This window comes from Anas acuta, chromosome 6 (genome assembly GCF_963932015.1).
Source record: "Anas acuta chromosome 6, bAnaAcu1.1, whole genome shotgun sequence".
Classification (NCBI taxonomy): Eukaryota; Metazoa; Chordata; class Aves; order Anseriformes; family Anatidae; genus Anas; species Anas acuta.
In genome coordinates, this window is record NC_088984.1 from 11,052,631 (window position 1) to 11,075,547 (window position 22,917).

Below are 22,917 nucleotides of genomic sequence, written 5' to 3' on the forward strand. Positions count from 1 at the left end.
TGCTGTATATTTTCAAGTTAACCTTTTTACTAAGAACCTACTTTTGGGGTGATAGTCCTTGATTAATTATTAGCTCTTATTGATCACTACAGATATGAGAAGTCTAAGGTATAATCACATTTTTTTTCACCGACTAACTTGTCTTTGTGAGCTACTGCTTTGCAGAGGAAAAATCTGTGCAACCATGAAATATATAGGAGCAAAAGTATCAGAAGGAAAAAAGAAGTATTTCAAGGATTTCCTGCTGTGGCATTATCTCCTTCTCTTTCTTCCACTGAGGAAGGCAGCAGCAGCTGAATTTGCACTCTGTCAAAGAGCTGAGGAGTCAGACTCATTCATATGACCCACGACCATTTCCAGAACCATAGAACCATCTGAAAAGCACAAGGTGATTTTTTTTTTTTTTTTTTTTTTCCTGGAGGACAGTCTGCATGCAGCCTAGTACAGACTTATTTATTTATTTATTTTTGTGGAGAGTTTCCGAGAACAAGATCTGCTGTCTGTTTTTAGCCCTACCTTCTGCTTGCATCCCTCTAAGTTTCATTTGAGCAGTGCATGCTGAAGTCAGGAGGAGTAGAGATGCTACCTGATATAAACTGGTGTTTGCTCTCCCCTGTCCTTGCTGCCTGGCACTACGTGTGCAGAATCACATATGTTTTTAAGGGACAAGATGTGCCTGCTGGTTCTGCAGAGCTATTTACAAAGTAGACGCCAACAGGACAGTCGGCTTTATTAGGTTCAGTGTTCAGGTCTGAGTGACTGCTTCTGGCACTATCAAAAAGTGGTTTTCCTCCTACTCCTGCCCCCTTTAATCTATACATTTCTAATAGCTTATCTTTTCTATTATTTAAATTTTTGTGTGCATATAACTACAGCAGTGCACTGGGTGAGTTTCTTGAGTGCTAGGTCAAGTGCTCCAGCACTTGGCAGTTCAATTTAAAACTCTAGAGAAAATGCATGCATTGCAATGTTTTCACAGGAGGAAGAAAGGGTTCTGACTATTACAGCTGTAGTGGGTATTAGTCCTTGCAGGGAAGTCTTTAGGTGCTGTTGAATACAGTTTGAGGAAGAGAAGAACTCAGAGTTCGTAAGTCATAGAGTCATTAAAGTTAGAAAAGACCTTCAAGATCAAATAATCCAACCACCCCCCTACCACTGATCTCACCCACTAAGCCATGTCCCCAAGCACCACGTCCAACCTTTCCTTGAACACCCTTAGGGACAGTGACACCACCATCTCCCTGGGCAACATGTTACAATGCCTGACTGCTCTTCCTGAGAAGAAATGTCTCCTCATTTCCAACCTAAGCCTCCCCTGGCACAATTTGTTGCCATTCCCTCTAGTCCTATCACTAGTTACCTGTGAGAAGAGGGTGCCCCCCACCTCCCCACACCTTCCTTTCAGGCAGTTGTATAAAGCAATGAGGTCTCCTCTGAGCCTCCCCTTCTCCAGACCAAACACCCCCAGTTCCCTCAGCCATTCCTCACAGGACTTGTGCTCCAGGCTCTTCACCAGCTTCACAGCCCTGCTCTGGACACACTCCAGAGCCTTGATGTCCTTCTTGTGAGGGGCCCAAAACTGAACATAGCACTTGAGGTGTGGCCTCACGAGAGCTGAGTACAAGGGGATGATCACTTCCTGGTCCTGCTGGCTGCACTGTTCATGATACAAGCTAGGATGCCGTTGGCCTTCTTGGCCACCTGGGCACAGTGTTATTGAGTTATTGATGTTCAGACCAATAAATGTCTGGCATCTATCACTTGAGAGGATGGTCACGTTTTACCTTCCAGGTATGTTGCAACTAAAAACCTCATATAACCACTGCTAACAGGGCAGATATTTGAGTCATGTTGGCTTCAAAGGTATCACTCACATAAGGAAATGCAATTTAGTGTAAGGTTATAATTATACTATGAGTAGTCTCATGTTTTTGACACAGAAGTTGAAATTGCCTGTTCCTGTAGCCATACGTTATTCCATAGTTTCATGTTAACAATTGTTTTGCCTCAGACTGAGGTGGTTTGACAAAAATGGTGTTGGCAATCTAGAAATAAACCCAATTTGAGAAGACACAGCGTGTGCATGTTAGTTAATTATCAGATGTCTTTTTCTTTATTATCACAAATAAGTATTTTAATAAATATTAAAATTGTTTTTATTTTTTCCACTGGATAACAGGTTAACCAGATACCAAATAGATCTATTTCCTATTAAATGAAGAGGAGTGAATCTTAGTATACAATGAGACTAGCTAGCAGCAATGCTTATTTTTAGATTATGCCTTTAAAGCTAAACACTATCTTTAAGTCCAAGAGGAAGGTGCCATTTCTTTCATTACTTTTTTACACTTGATTTCTCTTGGCAGGTTAAGACAGCAACTTTACATGAAGTGGATGATTGGTTGGGATTTTGTGAATCCTGGTTTCCAGGTTATTTCATTTCTAATAAATCATTTATAGAAAAAGTGGTCTTCTAAAGTTGTCTCATTAGTCTTCATTTTTGTCTCCTTTTCTTGATTTCCTTTTAAAAAGACACTGCATTAAATAACTCTGATCCTTCTCTTCAAACTCATGGGTGCAGTTAACCCCTCAAAACAAGTGAATGACCACTGTTTGATCACTGCTGTGGTTAAGCATTTAGCTTTCACTATGAATCGAGCTGCAAAAGTCTTATTTCTAAGTCTAGAGATCAGTTTCTGCCCCACTTTAAGGTCTCTTTCTGCCTACCTAGGTACTGAGGGAGTGGGTTGCTAGGTGTACAGAGGTCTTAGCTTGTGTTCTAGCTACTGCAGCCAGTTCTACAGTGATTCCAGGCTGTGAAATACTCACTGGTGCTCGTCAGATCTGGAAATTACTGTGTCTGGGGTCCAAATGCCTTACCCCTTCCACTGTGGTTGTAAGTGCAAATCAAACTTTAAAGCTACCTTTGTTCTACTTTATCTCAGCAAAAGCAGTAGACTTCCAGGTACCTCAGGGCCTTAGCCAGTGGGCTTGCCACTTATTACCCATGTATTTTTTTCATTCCTTTTGTTGCTAGAAATCAAATATTTAATCATTTACAAGAATTATTTTCAGATTTCTAGATGGAAGAGAAGACATCAATCAAAATATGTGCACTTGCTGGCAATCATATGGACTTGATCTGCCTGCTAAGAGGAGCATGAATGAATTTAGATTAACATTTAACGACCAAGGAAAAAAAAAGTCTTTTCTGGTGCTCTGCAGATGAAACTGTTTTAGTGTCTGGGGATTAAGTTAAACTGAATAGCTTGTGAGTTCCTCTTCTCATTTCCCACCTTGTTTCCCCTTGAGAGTAAAATCTGCACCAGTCTCAGATTTTTGCTAAAACTTCAATCCATTTAAATCAGACTGCCTTTTTTTTTTTTTTTTTTTTTTTTAGGAGTTGAGGAAACACCAAGGTTCCTCTGATTTGTTTTCATTTGGGCTTGTGTAATTCTAGATACAAAAGTAAAAAGTTTTGAATTAGAGACTTTTGTGTTATATATATAAAGTGGAAAACAAAAGCTAAAAGTTGGTGACTTCTTTGATTCATCTGTAGCAAAGTACAAAAGTGTAGTATCTCATTTGCTATTTCTGTCTTACTCCCTTGACATGGTAAAGTGAGGCCAACTACCAGCAATACACAGCTGCTTACAGGATTTCAAAGATGACCAATACAAAACACAGAATGGGGAGGCTGCTCTAAAGATTGTCTGGCAATTGAGAATATTTGAAGGCATGAAAACAAGCTGGGAGCCCAGCTTTCAGCGACTGCTGGCAACCAGTGAGGGATACCTGAACTGTCAGACACAAACGGAATTTTTTTCTCTAGCTAAATCAATACCTCAAAATATACAAAGTGTTTTTTGATCTAGCCAAACACCCCACGAGTGACATTCTCTCTTCAGTACTCACTGAAGATCTGGAGTAGGTTGAAGGGAGTCATGGAGGCATGCAGTCTCCCACAGAAAAGATCTGATGTATGCTAAAGAAGGGCATTACTTCTACAGAGCAGCTTGGGAGAATCCACCAAGTGTGTTTTCCTTTGGTAACTTTTAAGGGCAATGATTTTATTCCAGGTATGAAATTCCTCATCAGTTGCTACTGAGATTTAATTATATGGTAATTTTTCTCTTGCTCATATTTGAGTTAGCTGTAGTATTGAACCTGTTGTACTGTAGTGATAGATAAAACTTTTTAAAGTTTTGGATTGAGCATAAAAGACTCATAGATGGTCCTTCTTTAAAATGCTGGGTTCAGATCCAGTGCTGATAATCCAGCCAAGGACACAATATTGGAGCTATGCCATGCCTTTCCTTATCATGGAAGTGCACGTGGATTTGAATGCATTTATCTACGTTAAATCAGACTGACACCAGTAGCTTTGGTTAATCTCTTCAATTGCTTTGCCCAACATATACAGCTGATTATTGTTTAGAAACTACCTGAATGTGTGTTGCAAATGCCATTTGGCTCCGTTACCAATGTTATGCTACATTAGTGTAAATGTTATTTAGCAGGTTAGCAATCAGTGTAGTAAAGCACAAAAGGTGAGTAGATGTATCTTGTTTCCCTATTTCTTTACATCTAATTAAAGTGTTTTTGTACTGGGTCTTGTATTAAATATTGTTTAAATCATCTTTGAGTAAATTTTCCTTGTAATCAATTTTAAAAGGCTGTAGAGAGACTACAGAAAGCTACTGCTTTGGCCTTCAGAGTGCTTGTGCTGAGTAAATGGGAGATGGAATTAAGCCATTTCCCACAGCTGATCACAAAGGATTACATGAAGTTTCTTGCATATGGTATGGCTTACTTGCTTCTTTTGCAAAATAAAACCTTAACTTTGTAGAAACGTCCTCCAAGACAAGCCAGTGAAATCTTTACACCTTTTGCAGGGTGTTTCAATTATCAGCTGCGGATAAGAGGCACATTAGGACTCTTCCACTGTTTTCTCTTACTTGGTCCAGCATTTTTATAAAAAGCAGCGACAATTCCAGTCATGAGGTATTGTGATCACCTACAGCGTAGACTCTAGAGATAGGTCAAGAAGATGGATGAGTCAGAACACACCACTGTCTGTATTATGAAAGCATTTTTGAAAGATGGGAGAGTGGGGCAAAGAAGTAGTGAGAAAAAATCTCTATCTGTTTGGAACTTTTGAAAGAAGTATAAATCTTTTTCATTTAGGGTAGTACTGGTTGTATTTCCTGGTTTTTAACAAAACAGAGATGACTTACTGGATCAGACCCGTGGTCTGTCTCTGATGGTGGCAACGGAGATGCTACTGAGGGAGGGCATGTGGGCCCTGCCCACATACATGTAGGTACCTGTTCCTATCCTAATTCCCCAGAACTAAGGTTGTTGCAGCATGATTTTTAAATGAAAGTATATTATCCTAAAATACTTCAAGCAATGAAAAAGGATAAATTTGGTTTACTTTAATACTGCATTAATTTTTGAAAACACCCCCTTCCCGCAGTTAAATAAAACCTATTCACAAGAGAATTGTAAATACTGAGGTTTTGGGACAATCTGTGCCAAAGAGACAACTTTTTGCCTCTTACCATTCACAGTTAATGATCATTCACAGTCACTTGATTTAAGTATATCTTTGTATTAACTGCTGTCTCCAGGGGCTTTGTATTCTCAAAGCTGTCATATCGTAAGTTACCACAGGTTGGGTGAAAGCTATCACCTACAGGTGAGAGATTTGAATTCTGTTGGCTTTCAAGATGACGTTGAGAGCTTATAGCTCTAAACTAGGAGAAATGTGAGTTGTAGGTAGTTTTATGTTATTTGCAGTTGGCACTCGTTCAACTAGTGTATTACCATTAGTTGTCATTGAATCACTGATGAATTCGTGTCCTTTTAAATTATTTTTGAACATGTGCCTACAGGCTCTAGCAGGCTTCCTAAAGTACAAATAAACAACAGGTATCCACAGAACTATTACACTAGGGAGCATAAATGGCTTAGTAAGAAAGCATTTATTTAATATTAAATATTTGTCTTAAGCTTCTTGCACTTTCTGTGTAACTCTTTAGCTGAAATTGTTGAAATGCTTATTTTTGTGTGGTAAGCAAGGAACAAGTATTGATGTGAAAGCTAAGGGGTGTATGGAGAAGAGCTAGAGAGCTGTGAGTTAAAAATGAAGTTTGGGATAGGAAACAAATAGAGACGTTAATCATATCATGATACCTGCTAGGTTTCTTTTTCTTTCTTTCTTTCTTTCTTTTTTTTTTTTTTTTTTTTTTTTCCTTCTTCTTTGAATCTGAATGGTTGGGAGAAAATGACATGATGACAGTTAATTATAACTAATCCTGCAACACTTCAACACAGACTCATATAAAGTTCAGAGAGTTCCACAGGCAGTTCACTATATCCTTAGGAAGCAATGAAACTTTGCCTAAAATCGTTGTATTGTTGGCATCAAGAAAAAAAACACACCACATTGCTCAGTAAATGCATTTGGTGTGGTTCTGGAAACCAAAGCTATACTGTAAGAAGTGATAAGCTTTCAGCATATTTGTGTAGGTTCTAGGACTACAGAGCATCTTTTAAACATGTTTATTATTATTATTATTCATTTTTTATAATACAGAAATGTCACTCAAACATGAGAATTAGCAATTAGTAAGGAAAAGATTTCATCTTCTGTTATATGCATCAAGAGAAGGAAAACAAATCACTAGGGATCAGAGAAAAATATCTAGATGAGGATTTGGGGAGAAAAACATTTCTAAAGTTAGTAATTATGACCTCAATCAGTTAGCAGTATTGAGACACACTACAGCACATGATTGTTGCCTTCAGAAAGGTTGGATCTGTTATTCCCTGTACTGCTGATGCTCCTGGATGTGCTGCACATGGTGGTTGTGTGAATTATAGAAGAGGGAGAATGTGTCAATTACTTGCTTCACAGATTACCTGATTTGTCAAATGATACTGATTTGGGGGCTTAACAGGAGAAACGTGGTGGTGAAGAGAGGAGCGAGCACACTGAACTAATTCCTAGATGTTGTTAGGAGGCTGCCACTACCTGTGTAGGGGCTGGAATATGTTTCTCTGAAAGGATGGCCTAGGCAGAACAGTAATCTGCATAGTAAGCAAGCTTACAGAACAAATGAACCTAATTGTAAGACAAATTCCCTATTACCCTTAAATAGGGAGGCAGAAAAGAAGTGGGGGATGATTTTAAAATGTTTAAACCTTAAAAAAAGGCAACAAAAATTGTTTCAAACTCGCTTTGTACCTGTTCTTGGACTCTTGTTTAGCTCTGTTCTATATATATCCCACTTACGCAAATATGAACAATATTTGAATTGAATCCGTACTATTGGGAACTGCTTAAATTTAATATCTTATTTTATATTCAAAAGTGCAGAAAAGTGCAATTTTAGAAACATATGAAAAGCTTGGTAAGTTGATGGAAAACTGTGTATAATGCTTTTATTGTGTTTGTGTGTGTATAGACAGGACAGATACTCAGACACCCACAAGCAAACACAAGGTCTGAGCAAACTCTGAAGAGGGCAGGGATGGCTGAGCACTGGGAGGGAGCCCTTGGAAAAGGAAGGAGAGCTGCTATAAAGGGAAGGCCATCAGCTGGGCTGAACATCCCTCTCTTTGGTTCCTTAGACAAAAGGTGGTGACTGCTTTTTGTGCAAGTCTTCTGGAAAATGTAAGGGAATATTCAGCTGTTGACTGAATTTCTATTAATTCTTTCATCCTATTTCTGTGTGGAATCTTAAATACACTTTCCTATTTCTTGTTGACAGGGAATTTAATAGTTTATTTAAATAGTAAATTTAGAAATGTATTATGTAGTATTATTAAAGGTAGATTTTTTTTTTTTTCATATATATGAGTGCTAGAAATTCTTCTGTATAGAGCGACTGGCTGTGTAAAATATTCACAAGACAGAGCCAGCCAGATTCAGTGCAGTGCACTACGAGGTGGAAGCTGTTCATTAGGAAGATGGCTGGGTCAAACCAGATTTCTGCATAGGGCTGTCTACATTCAGGAACTTCTTCCCACCGCTGACACATTTGGAAGTACGGTCCCAATTTCCAGAGGCTGAACATAAGTCATGACTGTCCTTGCCTGATACGTGCTTTTTTACCTGTGAAGCAGGTTTTTGTGTGCCACAGTCCATCTAGCAGGGGCACAAGAGCAATCGGTGTGCACTGACACTGGACTGGACCGTGACTCCAAGGCAGAAATTTCTGAGCATTTATAGCGTGGTGATCTGTCACAGGAACTGAGACTTCATCTCTTGCGTGGATGCTCCTGAAGTATGTGACAGGATTGAACCTCCTCGAGGAAAAACCCTTCTCGGGAACCTCCTGCAGTGATGCGTATCTGCAGAGCCCCAGAGGCGTGGCTAAGGATGACAGGCAATAACTAAAAGCATGTTAAAAATAGCAAGTCAATTTAACATCAGTATCAGGATGCCATTATTGATTGCGCAGGGCAAACCCCTCCAACGTTTAATTAAAGAACTGGAACAGAAGCACTAAAAAGATCAAAAAAGCCAAAAGCAAAACCAAAATTATAAGAAAATGGCGTGATTTTGAGTTTTCTGCTCCATAGCCATCAAAAGCTTTCAGACCTAATAATTACCCACTAGCCTGGAGCCCTCTTTATCTCTTCCTATCACCTTTGTTACCAACTAGTGTCTCAGAACACAAAAACCTTAATACTTGACAGGTTCCCCAGCAGCTAAATTATTGCCAGTTGCTACTTGCAGGGAAGCCCTTCTTTCTACGAGCAGAATCGCTGCTCGCTGCTCTTTCTGTAAAGCAAGACTCCAATCAGGAAAGGTTAATAGCTTGTGAAGTGCCTCCATTGAAGCTTTTCTTCTTTTGCATGGCAGGTGGAATTCTTGCCCTGTCATGGCTGCTGAATAGGAGGCAGAGGCATTGCTTTATGCCGCGCTGTCCTCCTGTTTTTCTTTAAGTGGCATGCCATGATACTTACAAAGGACTTTCTCTTACACACCAACACAAGTACTGTGTTTCCTTGAACATTAACAAGGCTATCACATTTTTAAACTCCAGGGACTCTAGCCAAGAAGATAATTGGTCTTTTTCAGTGGTTCTGGTCTGTACTCCAATTTGTTCTGATTATATATTTGATAAATATCCTCTCTTCTTCAACCCAGTATTGGCATCAAAAGGTCTGATCCTGCCTTCTCAATTTCAAGATGATATTGAAATTTGAACAGGACAAATGATTCTAGGGTTGGTGAAAACAAAAAAAGTCCTTGTACATACTGAGTCTGTAGGAGGGCAGGTAGCGTTATCTGACCTTCATGTTGGTATAGCTGTGTGAGCAGAACTGTGGATAGAGGATCTGTCCAAAAGGATCTAGGGTACCAATAGCTAGTGCTTCTGTATGGTTGAAGGGTTGTAGGATATGGGTTCTAAAAATCTAAACTATAACCTTTTAAGTATTTTGAAACAACTGGTGATCTAGGCAAAACATCTCTTCTTGCATCTGGAGTGCTAAAAATGTAAATCTTCAATCCTTTTCCTCCCTCTTGAAAAAGTGAACTTGCACTTGGAAAGATTTTCAATGTGTAAAATGGTAAAGGACAGCTCTGGCCAAAGGGCTGTTTGTCACAGTTCTTCCTAGGTACAAAAAGCTGACCCCAGTCTTCCTCAAACACTTTGGTTGCTGACATGTCTACAAAAGAAACTGCCCAAGATCTGGAAGTCCTGGAGGAAATTTTCTGCTTTCACTCCCATTATCAGAAAAGTTATTTGATTGCATGAGTTTTTTCTCCTCCAGTATGGTGGTGTAATTGGTAACATCTATAACCCGTTGTAGTACTGTACACAGTGGGAAGTGGGAACTGGAGTGATGAGAGAGTGACCCTCCATGTGGTAATTAGGGAACCACCAGGGGATGCCACGGGGATTAAATCTCTACTAATATTTAGCTCTGACTTGCCACTTACCCCTTGCAGCCAGCAGAACCACCCTCTGTACTTGTGCCTTGAACAGGAGTATATAATAAGTCATCTAAAGGGGAGTTGTGTGTCCTTTAGAAATTCCTTCCTACCACGGCGCACGGAAACAGGGTGGAGAAGAACAGCCTAGGAGGTATTGTACTCAACAGTGGGTGCTGGGTTTGGACTTAAATCAACATTAAGACTGGCTCTAAGTATTCACCGAGGCGTACTCCAACTAGAGGCTTAATAAAGATAAATATCCTGCCTGCATGCATTTCTTCTGTGTTACTAAAGAAGTCATCATCTAAGGGTATGTTCACAACAGGACTGCCATCAATTATGGCAGGTGTCTTGATAACTCCATAATTAAAAATAAATTATGTTTGGTCCTTAAATAGGAATAATATTAAAGTGAATGCCTGTTTAATCTGTTAAGTCTGCCACAAAGAAATGACACCATGAGAAGTGTGAATGAATGATATCCCTTTTTTTTTCCCCTCCCCATTTCTAATTACACATGATGGCACTTGCAGCGTCCCTTGTGAATGCACAGAATTGGTGCAGCAGGGGAAATGCAAGCTTCCTTATGCTGCAGTCTGTTCATTAGCATCGATTTCTGAGGCACTGCCCCTAAGGATGAGAGGATAATTTCTTTTTTCAGATTCTCATGATCCCAACTTATAATAGACTATTAAAAATAACTTCTAAATCTCGGTGTAAGTTCTGGAACAATGAGAGATTCAAGAAACTCCTCGTAACCCACCTTTCCGCGGAGCATTAAAGCACACACAGCCACACCTACTTGGTGCCTGTCCTGCATGTAACACTTGTTTAAAGCTGTGCCTTTAGACTGCAAATCCATTGTGGCAGGCATTCATTATCTGCCTTTTTTTTTTTTTTTTTTTTGTGGAGCCATTGACTTCAATATGAAAGCTGATGTTACTACAGTAAAAATGCCATATTTCATATATGGAAAAAGCTATCACTTATTTTCAGTTATAGCATTCTGGTAAAGATTATATAGTTCAGATTTTATTTTTTTTTAGCTTTTTCCCTCCCCTAAGTTAGGTTCACTTTTGTGGTGCAAAAAAAGCATTGCTACCACCACACTAATACACTCTTCATTATAAAAAAAAATAGAAACTGGATTAATTAATCTGACTAGGTTTGATCTGATCTGCACAGTCCCTTGTATTAACTGTGGGCATAAGAATACATACCGACTGATGGTGAAAAGTGTTCAGATATCCTGGAAGTTCACCGTTAGTTATGATTATAAAAATTGCACCCAAGATGCTTTTCCTGATCCTTTTTTCCCTATCTTTCTCTTTTTTAAAAATGGCCATCTGAAGAAAGAATAACATTTAAGACCAAGTCATTTGAGTGACAAATCATATTAAATGTGTAAAGTGTGAGAAAATAAATCACAGGTGAACCCTGATTTTGACAGCTCTTCATCCATATTACTCAAGTAACTACTGTTAGATAACATAAAAATTCATATAATATTATGGAAGACTTTCTAACAGATGCAGAATATATTGATAGGGACATTTTGTAACATAGTCTGATCACTTTCCATTGATACTGTAGTGGAAGGCTTATTTCTGTACAATTTTGCTCTGAATCTTTGCTCTCTAAGAAGCAGGCTAAACTTGTCGATGTGTTTTTATGCATGCTCTCCTCTTCATTTTTAAGTCTGTATTTCCATGTTTTGAAAATGTTCTCTATTCCTTCATAAGCTTAATTCCAGATGCTGTGCGGGCAGGTTGGTTCACATCCCCACGGTACAGAGAACAGAAAAAGACGGCTTCTTTACCCATCTTGCTGAAGATAGACCTGCCTGTAGTATGTGGCTTTATGCCCAGCTCTGCTGGAACTGGCTGTTGCGTAGCAAGGCTTGCCAAAATTATGCACAATAACAAGCTCCAATCTACATAACACCTGGCCTGTACAAACCAGGTCATTATGAACTTGATCCAAGCTGTCATTCAAGTGGCTTTGTTATTCTCTTCTTAGTCCAAGCCAGTCATCCATAAGCAGAAATTGGCTTAATGTGTCCAGTACCCACAGTACTCGGGTACCAGTTTCCTTTTGTTGAGCCCCACAAGGCAGGCACACCCCGTGTAACAGGAGGACCAGAAACAGCAGAAATGAGAAGAAACAACAACTGATTTGGGCTAAAGAGAAATAAAGCCAAACAGGTTACTTTGAGTTCCAAGCTCTACATTTGTGCTATATTTTTCTGTTAATGTTGCTTGTTCTTTTACTCCAACTCTACTCAAATGGAGAAAAGTAGGTTTATTTCATGTATTTCCTACCTATTCACTCTGTGTTTGTTTTCTACACATCTTTTAGATAACATATGTTCCTCCACAAAGATTTTGAGGAACACTGTAGTTTCAAGACAGAGAAGCAAAGCCCGAATGTGTGCAATGAAGGGAGCGGGCCCTGAGCTTGCACACTGATGGCAAGCTTGCCCTCTGGTAATCGCTGCTGGGACCTGGGGCAGGGCTCTCTGCCCTGAGACACCCCCAGAGAAAACCTTTTTTTTTTTTTTTAGAGGAATTGACTTTGAGGAAGCATTTCTACTTTGGGAAGTGCAACTTTTCTCACAAAAACTGGTTTGGGGCATTCCTCACCGAATCAACTGCATTTTCTGGTGGACTTTCCTGTCCCAGGAAAGATGCCCAGTCATTGGTGAGAGAAACGGGCAGAACAGACCTGGGGCAGGAAACTCGCATTTCAGTCTGGGATAACGACTGTATGCCCTATGCTAAAATATCATCACATCTCTCTGCCTTCATCTCTATTCTACTGCTTATTATTTCTTTCCTTTGTAGGAAGAACACTTGCTTATTACACAGCACAATGAAGTTCTGGTTTCATTTGGCATCTGTGGATGCTACGGTAATATGAACAGTCAGCGCATAATGATTTTCTGATATGTAAAATTTATGTAAAGAGAAAATAAAATGAGAAGCGTGAGTGACAACTGTGTCACAAGAAACATTATATACATTATTCTCACTGAATGGAAAACTTGCTGGGTGAGCTAATTTTCAGAGCCCGACTAGGTTATCCCTGGGGTGCAGTGTTAGTGCAGAGGTCATGTGTTAGTCTTCCAGGGCCCGACTGTCATTCATTTATAGCAGCTTCGTGTCAGTGGAGTTATTTTTCACTCTCAGTAGTCATAATTAGTTTCACACTCTGCATAGTGTGAGAACGAGCCTTCTGTAAGAGCGCAGAAATAAGAACTGTGTGAAAAGGTGGAATAAATATTGTAGTAATGGCAATGTGCGTACAGTCATCGGGTACTTGGTAAGCTGGATATGTGCATTAATTTTTCCTGAATAATCCCTTAATGTATTAACTGGGTGTAAAAAAAGCCTTGGCTGCACCGAATAATGCCTACTTGAATTTCTAAGCAGTGCCGATAAACTAAACTGAGATCATTCACTTTGTGTATTTAAAAAGTGATGGATTCAGTATCCACCCTTCCTCCTCTTCCTGCAATCAATAAATATTCCCTTCTTAATCGAGGCCGTCAGCCTGCTCGGTGATCTCGGGCACTAATTGAATTCCTGAAAACAGGGGATGACCCAGGGGGGCTTTTTGCAGGTGCAGGCGGGGTGTGCTCAGTGAGAAGGGATGGAAAAACGCAGGGTTGGGAGTTTGGTGCTGTGGCAGCATACAGCCACAACTAATGGTGCCCCAGTTGGTAGGATCACCTCGTGGCTAATAGGATGCGTGGAGAAGTCAGTCCGTTTTGACCTTAGACGCCTGAGGAGCATCCCCCAAAGGGTAGCCCCAAAGGGTATCCAAGCTGCAAACGCCCAATGTTGGCTCGCTGCTCTTGATGGAGGAGCCTGCCTGGTACAGTGGAGACCCTTGGGCCCCCTTCCCTTCCCCTCCCATGGCATCCGATGCCATGCCATGCCATGCCGTCCCCTCCCATGCCATTCCATGCCATGCCATGCCAAGCCATCCCGTCCCGTCCCATCCCGTTCCCTGTCGGCGCCGCTCGGCAGAGGGCGTCAGGCGGCTCCCGTTCGTCCTGCTGCCGGAGCCGGGAGCCGTGCCGGTGCGCTGGGCGGGCCGGGGGGCGGCTGCCGAGCCTCCTCCATCTTCGCTCCGCCCGCCCGAGGCAGCCCCTCCGCGCCGCGGGGCCGAGCGGCTCAGGGCGCCGCCCCGACCGCCCCGGGGGCTCGCCCGCGGCGCCGGCACCGCACAGCCGCCCCGCCGACAGGAGGTGCGGCCACCCTCCGGGATGGGGAGAGGGTCTGCGGGAGGGGTCCCGGGCAGCCCCGGCCCAAATTCTCCGCTTTGGGCCCCCGGGAGCCCGGCGGGATGGGGATGCTCTGCGGGTGGGATGCGGGTACCCGGCCCCGGCGCGCCTCCCCTGCGCTCTGGGGTGCCGGGGGAGGTCCGCGGTGAGGTGTTAGTTAGTAGGGCTCGGTATTAGGGCAGCGGGCAGAGCCCGGCTGGGCTACGGGAGGCGGCTGCTGCAAACTCTGGCTTTAAAGGGCTTTTAAAAGTAGCGCAGCGGCGGCTCGCGGAGCTGCCTCTCTCTCCTCTCTCTCTTTTTTTTTTGGTTCTCTCCGTCGTGCAGGATGGCTGATAAAATCATACTTTGTCAACCACCCAGCCCCGCTCACACCACTGAAATGTTTGACTTGTCTTTTCCCTCCGTTGGTTCTTCGGTCAGTGATTTTAAATAAGGTAATCTGCTGCTTCCTTAACCGCGAGCTCCTGTAACCCTTGATTCCGAATTTGTCATGCTTGTGTGTTTGTTTATCTTGTGCTTTGTTGTTCTCTCAAGGTCAAAGCATGTGGAGTTTCTTGGGGGGGAGCAGGTAAGGAGGAGGGCTAGCTGATCCTGCTCCCCTGCTGCCACCCACTCGGGTGGCTGGGGATGCTTTTATGGGAGCTGGGGGTCACAGAGGTACTTGCTGACCCCCGCCTCTAGCTCTTCTGTGTAATTGCATGTTGTTTAATTTATCTAGTGAGAGCAAAAAAATCAGTGTTTTTTTTTGAAAGAAAGCTTGTAGAGGATGTCTTTATTGCCTGCATGGAGGAGCAGGATGATGCACCTGTTAGAAACAGGTGCCACTGAAAGCGCTTGAGAAGGGACATGGTGACAAGGGGAACTTCTGTTTCTTGCGCCTTTTGCCACGTGGGTGCCCTGTGTGGGTGTTCAACCTGCACTGTAAAATCTTCAAACTTTTTTTACAAAAGTGGTAAGCTAGCTTCTGAAAGGATTTCATTGGGGTTCAAGTAAGGTCGTGCCAAAGAGATGACTTAAGCATAACATTACTGGGTGTGCAGGGGTACCTCTCGGAGACGTACATATGGATACGTCAGCACGCGTGCAGTGTGTGTGGAGCTGCACCCTGGGCTGGCTGGTTCATGGGAGTGTGACCAGCTCAAAATGCACAACATAACGTCTTTGCAGGAGTAGGCTCTTGCTGTTAAGTGCTACGTTTTCCTAAGGGTGGAAACGGAGGGTTTCTGTGCCTGCCTGTACCTCACACGCTTGCTGAGGCAGTTTGAGAGCACTGTGGAAGTTACTGCTTTACCTGGTGTAACATCAACAGGAGGAGCATGAGCCTGCTGTAAGTCCTGACAGTTTTGCTACTTTGTTTGGTGGGACTGGGTACAGTTTCATGGCTAATTATTATTGAAAGTATTTAGATACTTTTCTTAGCAAAGCTTTTTTTTTTTTTTTTTTTTTTTTTTTTTTTTTTTTCTGCAAAATCAGAGCAGGAGATTTTACATTCTGCTTTTTAATTTCTCTTCTCTGAGGGAAAGCTATGCCTATTATCATGCAATCAGAAAAGCAGATTTTTTTTTTCCCTCTGTTTGCAACATTTAAAAGCATTTTCTGAAAAAATCAGAAATAAACACTGCTCATGAATAAGCTTCTCTTCTGTTTTGCAATGATCGTGTTTCAGAGATCCCATTTCACTCTGGTAATGGAAGACCAGAAGAGCTGTTGAGCTCCATCTGTATGCATTAGGGTAGGTGGTTGATTTGTACCCTGGGGCCATATTATCTGCTATTTCATTACTTCTGGATCAGTAATGATATTCAGGAAAACTGTATTTGTTAGTGACTGCTTTCTAGGGACATCTCTTCACTAGAAAGCTTTACCGATAAGGATCGCGCTGATGTATGTTTGCTGACACGCTGCTCTGGTAGGAGGCACTCGTGCTGTTGCTTTTAACTGCTTCTTACAGCACAAAAGTTCTGGGGTTTGCCGGCAAAAAGTCTGGCTTTGTGGGGATTCCCAGAGGTCTCTTTGCACTTCAGTATAATTTTTTTTTTCCCCCTAAACCAGTTTTCAGTCTCTTACATCTTGCCCTCGGAAACACTGCTATCAAACAGATCAGCAGCGCTCTCGTGCCTGCTTTAGACACTTGCTCCTTCTGTGTGCGTGGAACAGCAGCCACTGGCACCGCGGCTGGTGACAGGAGAGCACGTGAGGAAGCTGAGCTGGAGCAGGTGAAACATGCCAGATGCTGCGGGCACCGCGTGCCAAGCTCGCTGTTGAATTATGGCACAGAGGTAGCGACATGAGAAGGGTCTTGGGGACTGGAGAAAACAGGTGGTGGCTGCACTTTGGCAGCTTTTGATTGCCTGTAGCTGTTAGTAGGTGGGCAGGGGGTCGTGCTGGAAGATGTGCTGTGATGTGAGTGGTCTTATCCAGGTGTCCAAGGCAACTAAGCTTGTCTGGCTGCACAGGCTGTAAGCGAAGAGTGGGATAAGAAAACAATAATAAAAAAATAAATAAATACCCCGAGTTGTCAGCGCTGTGCCGACAACATAAATGCCTGTCTGTTCTGCCTCTCTGCCCTGCAATGCTTCTTGCAGCCATCCACCATAACTTAAAGGGATTATGAAAGCTGAGCAACAGGGATGCTGTTGCCGATTAAAGAGGTGATGGAAATGCCTTCAGGCTGTTGTTCAGCGAGGTAAGTTCTCCATTCTCTGTTGCAGGTGTATGCTGTGCTTTATCAGTGAATGTGGTGCCTGGGGTCAATGCTATTGATAGGCCAGATCAGAGGAAAAGTGGAAGCCTGTCTGCTCAAGCTGCCTGATGCAGAGGCTGTTGTAGGAACTTGAGTTGTTTTATAGCTGAGAGATGCTGTCCGGCCAGGCTGCCAGGGAGAGTGTTCAAAAAGCACGTGTCTGGGTTATCAACAGTTAGGAATTTGCTTGAATCTCAGGGGTTTGTTTCAGTTCTGCGAGACAAAAGCATTGCTTTTGCAAAACTTAGCTTTACTGTTAGTAAACACAATAGACAGAAGATGAAATTTTCTCTGGTTCTGGCCACAGCTTGCAGGCTCCTGTGTTACCAGTGCAGCTGAGGGGAGGGAGAGCTGATGTGGTTTACCTGTAAACCAGGGAAGTTTAGCAGCTGTGGATGGGCCGTCTTGCCTCATTACAGTTGAGTTTCTTAGTACAACAGATCTGACTTACTAGCCCCAAACCCTCTGTGCCGTTGTGGTGCAGCATGTTCTGGGTCCTTCTGCACCCTGAGCTTGCCCATGCGTCCCTACCACTCTTCGCCTGAGCTTTGAAAAAATATAATTTACTCCTGAGGCAGCATTTTAAATACTAGCGAGGTTACATTTTCTGTTGTTTGCCCCAAGATCAGGTGCACAGGTGGGCAGGCTGTGAGGAGGCAGTGGGGTTGCCCGGGCAGCATGCTGCAGGCCTGTAGGCCATGTCCCACCGCGTGCAGGCCTCTTTCCATGGTGGTGGCAAAATGGGTGCTGTGGTAGGGGAAACAGGCGAAGCACCACAAGTAAGATGAGTTCGTTTACTTGAAAAACCCTAGGGAGTTGTGCCAGAGGATAACAACAACAAAAAGAGTTGGTTTGGTCAAGTTACATCAGAAACTCTGCAAGGTTTCTGTGCTCGCTCTGTGAGCCTGCACAAGTCCAGCCTCTGCATCACCAACAGACCGTCCTAACTCGCTGCTGGGTCTGAGCACAAGTGCTTGCTGTGTACCCTCTTGTCTTGAACATGACACGCTAAAAATACTGTGCTTTGGACTAGTGAGCCTAGCAGGAACATACTGGTAATGCTCTTTCTGCTCCTTGTTGAGTGCTCCTTACTGAGTCATCTTTAGGCATTCCTTTGTATTTCTGCTGTATTTAGTTTAAACGCTTGAGTAGTAAGGACATGCTGCATTACTGTTTCCATCAAAATAAAAGCTCAACAAATAAAAATCATAAAAAAGGAAGTGTAAGTAAAAGCATTCTGAACAATAATCTGCTTCTAATTTTGGGGGAGGAAGGTTTTTTGATTGCTTCTCTTTCTTTTCTGTTGGGACCAACTTACTTGCTAAAGCATATATTTTATCTGAAAATAAACTAGCTAGTTTAAAAGGGTTTGTTTGTTTGTTTGTTTTTCTTTTTTTCTTTCCTTTCCTTGTGTTCACATAGTAGGAAGCTTTTCTGAGAAAATATATGAAAGGGATAAGGGCGGAGACATTCAAGGGCCACTAAGAAAGCAAAGAAAACTGTGTGTTAATGACATAATAAATTCAACCTGCCTAAGCAGGTTTATTTTAGTCCAAAAGACCCCATCCTTGCCTGTCTGGCACAGCACTGTCCACTGTGGGATGGAAAGTAGCTCTCAGTGGGGTTGCAGACCCTGGCTTTTCCTGGGCAGAAGTGTCTGCTCACATGGTCAGCAGGTGTTGGGCTCCCTGTGTATGTGCTGAGCTGGCTATGGGCAGGTTGTGGGGGAGCACCTGGGCTATCTGCTGCCTGCTTGTCCGCAGCACCTGTCTCACAGAATCACAGGATTTTAGGGGTTGGAAGGGACCTCAAGAGATCGTCTCCCCCTGTCTGTGACACAGGGAGAGCTCACAAACCCAGCTGTGGTGTAGTAAAGTATAAAAAGTGTTTCAGCTGGGGTGATGTGGCCTAGAAGGGTTGTATGGAAAAGAGAGAGAAAGTCTGTTTAAAAAATGAAACAAACCTTTCGAGCTATTTAAAAACTATTCCGAAACAGAGAAATAGTCTGACTCACTTCTTTAAATAGAAGATGTAAATATTCCTTCAGAGAAGGAGAAAGCAGTGAATAGTAAGGATTTTTGAAATGCTGGAAACAGATTAAATTAGGGTGGCAGACTTATGTTCCTGCCCTTGCTCAGAGCGAGTGAATCGCTCTCATCTGTCCCCAACTTGACAAGACTGGGCAGAAGGATGCTCCTGCCTCTTGGCTCTTCCAGCCTGGCGTAGCCTTCCAAAAGGAAGATCACCCGAAACAATCTCTTCAGTTATCAGGTACAGTGGAGGCAGTTTTTGATCCATCTCCCGCAATAGCTAATAACTCATGTTGGCATAGTTTCAGCATGTTACGAAAGCAGCCTAGATTTCTGTCTGTTGTGTTGAGAACAGGAGATTGTGGAGAGCGGAACTCGCCATAGCAGGGTTTGTAGATTTTTATCTAAATATACATACATGGCAAGAGTGTTATTTGGTCATTAGGTAGAGGTTTTTGTCTTTGCTCAGGTGTCTATTGTCAGTAAATTGCTGTGTTTTCACTGGGGTGTGTGAAATTGTTTTCAGCTGTTCTGTTACCAGGTATTTGAGAGGCCAGGACAGTGAGAGTGTGGTTACCGCAGTATGGGGGCAGTGGTTCCTGGGCATTAACCTATGTGTCCTGAGATACTTAGAAAACTACAGGCAGCACACATTTCAGATCCTGTAATTCATTTTGGGTATCTGTAGTAAACACGATATATAGCGTCAGTAACAGTGGATGTGGTGGAGTCGGTGACTGCAAGAATCTCTGGAGATAAGGTATGGTTTGTGTAGTATCGGCTTTAATACAGGGCATTCATTTGGGAAAGAGGAAACTTGGGTGGTGGGGGAGGCTTGACAGATAAGGCAAATATATTGTACGAATCATCCCAATAGAAACACACAGTAGGATTTTTTTTTTCCTGGTTTTGTTTTCCTAATTAAAAATTCAGCTGTGCTTTAGCTGTGAAATGTTTTAAAGCAGTCAGGAAGATAACCTGTCTTGTTTAGAAATATGTATTGAATTATGTTACAGTTGTTAATAAAATAGAGAATATGGCAATAACAAAAAAATGTAGTGGATGGAAAAGCTGTCTGAAGATGTAGCACAATAAAGGTGAATGTAATTCAGCCATTAGTGAATGGGATTAAAACTCCTGTTTATGAGAGACGGAGGCTTTCCACTGGGACGTAGTCTGCTCGGTGGCTGGCTTTTTGTCTCTAGTGAATTGAGACAGCTCTTCCAGAGCGTTTCTGAAGCTCAGTGCTGATGATTTGTATTCTCTTGGAGAGTAATTTGTCAGGAAATGAACAGCAATACGCTCTGTGTTTGCTGGAGTAGTACAGACAAGTCCAGGTAAAGGCTTACTTCTTGAGGTGAAGTTGTTTTAAACTTTCCATCCAAAAAAAAAAATATATATTTTTTCCATTTCAGGTACTTTAGTAAGAAGTTTGAGATTCAGTTAAACTGAGAGGGTCAGAGCTTCAAGCTAAATCTTAGTTTACAGAGAGTGTATTGCTAGTGAGAGATCACCATTTTAGAAGTACTAAAATAATTTGGAAACTTGCTATGTTTTGTCTAGGGGTTGCAAGATTTCATTGCGATAGTTTTAAGTAAATATTTGGAAAAAGTGGAAATTTAAAAAAAAAAAAAAAAAAAAAGGCAGAAGGTTAAATTTCCTCTCAGTGAAGTGGTCACTTCTCTGCAATAAGACTTGACAGCTTCTAAGGGAAAACTTTAGGATTGCTTTCTAGCAAAAGCTAGAAAGAAAATAAGCATTCCGTTCTCATTCAGTTCTTTTTTTTTTTTTTTTCTTTTTGGAAGGGGTGGTGTTCAGGTTTGGGTAGCTTTTTCTTTTCCTTCTTCACTGTTTTTGCAGTTTGGCAATTGAACAGAGAAGCCCATTAATCTTCAGGTCCAGCCCTAAGAGCCTTGAGGATTCCTGTCTTCCTGTTATTTCTGCTCTTGTGTCAAGTTGGGCATGATTCTCTTTCTTCTTTTCAGGTATTGGGCCCAAATTAGGTATTAGAAACATGTGTTTGATAGAATAACTCTCAAATAAGGGTTTTTGAGGCTTCTGTTGACAGTTTAGATCATGCTGTGGTTTGTCTTGTGTGTCTGCGGAGCTTGGGGCTGGAGTTGGGTAGGGACAGATTTCTTTGCAGCAGTCAGTGCCGTGTCTCACTAATTTGTCTTGTTTTGCTAAATGCAGAGAGATCTGAAACGAGTCTCAAATGTTGGGTCAGTGTGCCACAGAGAGCAAGAAAAATATGGGCTGGGACAGTCCACCGTGCTGAGGCTAACCTGGTGGAAAAAAGAGCAAATGCAGAGGAGCTTTAGGAGTTGACGGAGAGCAGTGAGGTGTAAATGTGTGGTTCATGGAAAGGAAAGCAGTAGGTGCGTATTTAAAACAATAGGAAACTACTCATACTAAGTGGCTGTTTGCAAAGATGGGAGTCTGGCATGGGGACAAGGAAAAGGGGTTGATGTGTGAGTGACAACTATGAGATGGTGGCAATTTGGAGCTGATACATGACAGGAAGGAGTTTTGGTGAGTGAAAACAAGAAAGAGAAGAGGCAAACAAGAAGGCTGGCATTGAGAAACAGGCTCGGACTGCAAATGTGTGCAGAAAGCCGATGGATTGAAACCTCTGAATGACAAGGAGGGGAGAAAAGACATGAAAAAGAGACATGATGCAGCTTCGATTTTAGTGAGCGGCAACAAAGAGGATGTTTTATGTCACTCTGATCATGATGGAAATAGAAGCTAGAAAGGAGAGGAAACTTTAATGAACAAATGAGATGGAGACAGAAATGGCATGTCAAATACTTTTTTTCCTCCCTTAACATAAAATAGTAACAAAAAAATACACTCCCACCCCTCCAAAAGCCACACCATCCACTCTCCACCCCGTTTTATATATTTGGGCACATCAGTAGTAATATATCACGTCAAATTCATCTGATATATATGCTTATATCATGTCTAATCTTGGCAGGAAGTACAACACTAATTACGCTTACTGTCAAGTTGATTGCCTCTTCCCTGCACAGCGCTAGCTGAGCCTGGCTCTCTCTTCGTTTACATAGCCGTAACTTTTTGTCTTTTTATTTGGATGATTCTCGGCTCTGGAGTACCCTTTCTCTGGGTCTAGAGGAATCTTGGCCTGTCAGTCTCCAAGATGAGCCTCTCCTATCCAAGATAACGACTCTCCTATCAGGGATGTTTAACACAGAAGTATCGATAGGTTGGAATTGATGATTTGTTTTTGACTGTAAGGGATGCGATTTTTTTTTGTGTGGGGGAATTTTTGCCTTGTAAAAGACAGCATGTGTTAATTATACTTTGAAAAGAAAGTGCAAGATGCCAGTGTGGGTCAGTTTGGAAGATAACATGCTCATTTTTTCTCCACGTTTGGTGGCTTTAAAGTAAAAATTAGATGAAGACAACGAATAGTAATTACATTAATTTGATTTTGTGACATTTCCTTAGGAATGTTCCTAAAAGAAGCAGCAGTGAAACTGAGTATATAATTTTGAGGAAAAGAAAGGGGGGCAGGAAAATGGAGTGGGGAGAGTGTCAGTGAAAATAAAGCAAATTGAACCTAGCACTGCAGCTTCGCTGAAAATAATCATAGCAATGGTCATCCTCCTGCAGAGGAGGAGGAATGCAGCATGGGATGCGAAACTTCATGCTGCTCTGAAAGCATTTTCAACGCTATTTGCTAAAATACCTCTGGAAGGGAGAACATCAAAACTGAAGTGATTTGGAAATGCTAGCAGAATTTGGAAAGCATCTGGTCCTGAAGGGAAGAGCGTGTTTGGAGGTGAAAGCTTTGGGAATTACTTCTCTGTAACTGACTCCAGTTTGTGGTTGGGATTAATGCATGTCTGCCTTTAGGAAGATGCAAATAGTTACT

General features: G+C 42.1%; 1 protein-coding gene across 6 annotated transcripts in view; it reads left to right on the forward strand.

Annotated features, from left to right (window-relative positions):
• Positions 1-14,064: 14,064 nt before the first annotated feature.
• Positions 14,065-22,917, forward strand: part of THSD7B (thrombospondin type 1 domain containing 7B) — a 321,145-nt gene continuing 312,292 nt past the window's right edge. For 2 of the 6 annotated variants that reach the window (XM_068687385.1, XM_068687386.1), the window contains exon 1: positions 19,551-19,776. The gene's annotated coding sequence lies outside the window, so the exon portion shown is untranslated. Of the gene's footprint in view, positions 14,208-14,259; positions 14,678-18,881; positions 19,258-19,549; positions 19,777-22,917 lie in introns of those variants that run through there. The other 4 variants (XM_068687381.1, XM_068687382.1, XM_068687384.1 and 1 more) reach the window with 4 other exon arrangements.